Consider the following 3,875-nt stretch of genomic DNA (forward strand, 5'->3'; position numbering starts at 1 on the left):
GTTTTGCATAACTGCCACTGTTGAGAAGCTGCTTAATAGTTCATACAAAATAAATCCGTGTGTCCAAATTCAGGCTTCTCCTTTAAGTAACTCATCGACTAGCCTTCCATACAGGCTTTTTGCTTATTTAAGGACTGATAGCACTCCCTCACTACTGGGGGAGGAGAAGAGAAAGCAGAAATATGAGGTCATGTTCTAGTCACATGATTGCTGCAGCATCTGTCAACTGTGATACAATTACTAACCCACAACAGTACATTTATGACATTCAAACCTGCTCAGCATAGCATCTCCTCCTCTGGTGCCTGAGCTTTTTTGGTACTTAGGGATCGTCTTAAAAGCTGCCTAAGCAAACGAGCATCATGAATCACAAAGCATACATTTTGGCAGTTTATTATATTGAAAATTGCACTATACCAGGAAAATCACATTTGGAGACTTTGGTTAATTAAATCCTTTCTCTGTAGAAAGCTTCAAGGCAGTCTCTCGGGTGGAAATGCTTGGCGTGGTGGATTTAACCACACTGCTTCTGGAGAGCTTGCTGATCTGAGCAGGACTGAAACACTGCAATCTGAGACTCTTACTCCAATCTGTTGCTGCATGATTTTCATCTCAGCTGCAACGTGGCTTCCTAGGTGAATATCACTGGATAGAGTAGTTTTTCTTTGTTTTTCTTTTCTTTTCTTTTTTCTTTCCAGTTATTTTACAATGACAAGAACAGCCAGATCTGCTGCAGGTTATGTCAAGGTGCAGAAGGACATCACTATTTTCTACCACTTTGCAGACACTGGTCTGCAGAGTGTTTCTTCTGCTAGAACTTCGTGGCAAAGTTTAGTAGTTTCCTGAGCTGGAATATGCATTTGGACCAGCACATTTAATAGCCATGGATGGAACCACCCTAGGCAAATCTTTCCAGTCTTTTTAAGCCTGCTCATGCACTTTTTTTGCCACGACTTTTGCTGATGGCTATGAGCTCCACAACAGTAGGATGCACTGTGTTTAAGCAGTTGTTTTCTATTTTATTTAATGCTGCCTGATCATTTCTTTACATTTGAGTTCACATTTATCTCATATATTAGGCACCATACAACCATAAGTCACATTTGAAGAATGATATGCTAATGCACATACTTACTATCTCCTTACTCAGCAAGGAGTTAGGGAGAAAAGTAACTGAGCTGTTGAACTGATGACAATTTTTGCTGCCAGCATTTAGACTGTCTCTGATGTTAGTATTGTTGATGTGAGAGATGAGCTGCAGTCCGTAACTACTCCGCAATATCAATGACTTACTGCCAGTGGATTGAAGAAGGCCTGTAAAAGGGAATATAGAATCTCTAAGGCTCTTCTAAATTCAAATGGTGATCAAAGAAGGAAAGGAAATCACCACAATCTCCTCTCAAAGTTCTGAGTCCCTTCTGCTTCTGTGGCCCCAGTGAAGACAAATTAAAGGAGCTCAGCTCCAAGCTCCTTCCCATATTCTCTAGTTGGAAGGAAGATGCTTACACAGGTGGTAGTGAGCTGAGTATTAGGGCAGACTGTAAGGCACAAGTAGATGAACATTCTAAAGTGCCTGAAGGATATTTTGGGTGGTAATAGTTCAGGATGGAAAGTAATCATTGAGAAATTTGGGATCCCAGAGTAATTGTTACAGAGCCTATAGAAATTGGAAGGGGCTAATTGATTAAGTTTATATATAAAGGAGAGGTTTCTGTGAATGCTACCAAGGGAGGAGTTGAAAAGGCCTTGAATACAATTTGCTAGCAAAATCCTTAGTGACTAACACAGTTCTCATACAGGTATCAACAACAGCAAGAACGAGACCATCCTTTACTTAGCCAAATTTGACTCAAATAAAGTCCAATCCAATGCTTTACTATTTTAATTAGAACACATGGTATAAATGTGTTTGCAGGAAACAGAGCACAGGAATTAAATCACATCCCTTGGCAGAAAATGGAATTGTGTGTATGCAGGCACTTAGTACACAAGAGAATTCAGGAGAAAATGACAGCGGAAAACCAGGAGTTTCATATTCATGGCTATGTATACTGTCTGTGGCATGAGAAATGAAGCATGCAAGCTGAAGTCAGTATCTAATGAATTAAGAAATGGTGTCAAGCCCATCTTCACGCTCTGGACTGTAAGTGCAACTCAGGCTGCAAGCCGCGAGTTCTCACTGCATCGGCTGTACAGTTTGGTGTGTGCCCTTCTGTGCTCTGTTCTTCTGTGTTGTTCTAACTTTTCTCTTGATTCCTGCATCCCTGCGGCAGCTATCTTTTATTCAGATTAAAATCTCCATGAAGAAGGGAACACGTTACTATAGACCATAATACAATAGAGCCTCCAACTACAGTGAAGTCAAAAGGAGTTGTTGTATTATGAAAAATGCATTTGTTTGTGTATGTCTCCTTTTGCGTTTATAAATCAGCTGTGCATAGAGAGAGATTTCCAGATGCAAGAAATTCTGAGGGTTTCCTTAACAGAAAAAGCATTTAATGCTTGAAAAAGCATAGTAACAAACTGGCACTGTGTCTAAGCCTTTTATAACAGTTTAATTCACACCCTCTCTCCAAATGTAAATTAATCCAGATTGGGAAATGTTGGAAATCTGAAGCAATATATGTAATTTGGTACTAGCCTAGGGGTGGGGAAGGAAGATTTATAGGAAATATCCTGCTCAGGCCTTCATGTTAAGCCACTTTTTTCAAGCCTTCCTGTCTTCAGCTGTCCTTGCTGCTAACCCCAAACTGAAATTTGAACCCCCTCAGACCTGCTTAGAATTCTACTAGTGATTTCTACATTTTCTTCACAATCAGGAGGGGGGAAAAAATCAAAGTAAAATGGGACATACAGACTGAGTCAGGTTTGGAAATGCTTTGTTCAATTTGCACTGATATTCTCTAGCACAGTTTCAATTTTTTGAACGAAGTCTTCTCAGTAATGATGGCTCTTTAAAAACAAGACCACATCCCATTAAAATGTTCTAAGCATACCTTAGCAGAGCACAAAGGATGGCATCCTGCAGGCAGTCAGACAGGTGGCAGGGCACTTACATAAAAGCTGTCATTAGCACTAGCACTCCCTTTTCTGGTTCCTTTAGTGCCTTTTGCACTTAACTCTTTTCTGACCTCTTCTGAAAGTACAAGTGGATCATCCCTAGCCTGGGATTTATTTGGGAGGCAAGTACATATTTGTACAGGTGATGCAAATGACATTAAAGGGGTTTTTGCTACTATAGATTACCAACTAAAGAATGCACAGTGTGGCAAACACAGTGGATTCACTGTGGCTACAGAAGAAGCACATTATTGACAGTACCAATAATTTTCAATGTCCTTCAGTTAATGTAACATCATTCCTCATAAGCTCACAAAACTGACTTCCACATAACTATGCCATAAGCAGTTCTGTTGATACGAAAGAAATTGAGTTTGAATACAAAGTTGTCCATGATTTTGGAGTACCTTCTAAGGTCATTCATAATTTGGCAGTGTTACTATTTTAGGTGTTGGGTGGCCTATTTTCCTCTTCTCTAATGTCTTTACTGTATGGACTGTTATTTCTGCAAATTCTTACTTCCTGAACTCCCTGTCTGTCTCTCTGGGTTTCTCATGGTCAGTAAGACACTAGAGATCTACACAGAAGGAAGTAGCAACTTCTGTATCTTTTCCAGCTAAAGGACAGCACACATAGTACAGTTCCTCTGTCTGAAAACATTAAATAGATTTTTCTACTGTTTTTTTTCAGATTGCATGAAGCAGGACAATCGGTAAGGGAACTGAGATTTGCCTAGAGCCAGCAGACAAATCTAAAACAATTCATCAAGCTTGAAATTCAAAAGACTTATAACAATTAATCACAGCTTTTTTTTG

This window comes from Meleagris gallopavo, chromosome 2, assembly GCF_000146605.3.
Source record: "Meleagris gallopavo isolate NT-WF06-2002-E0010 breed Aviagen turkey brand Nicholas breeding stock chromosome 2, Turkey_5.1, whole genome shotgun sequence".
NCBI lineage: Eukaryota > Metazoa > Chordata > Aves > Galliformes > Phasianidae > Meleagris > Meleagris gallopavo.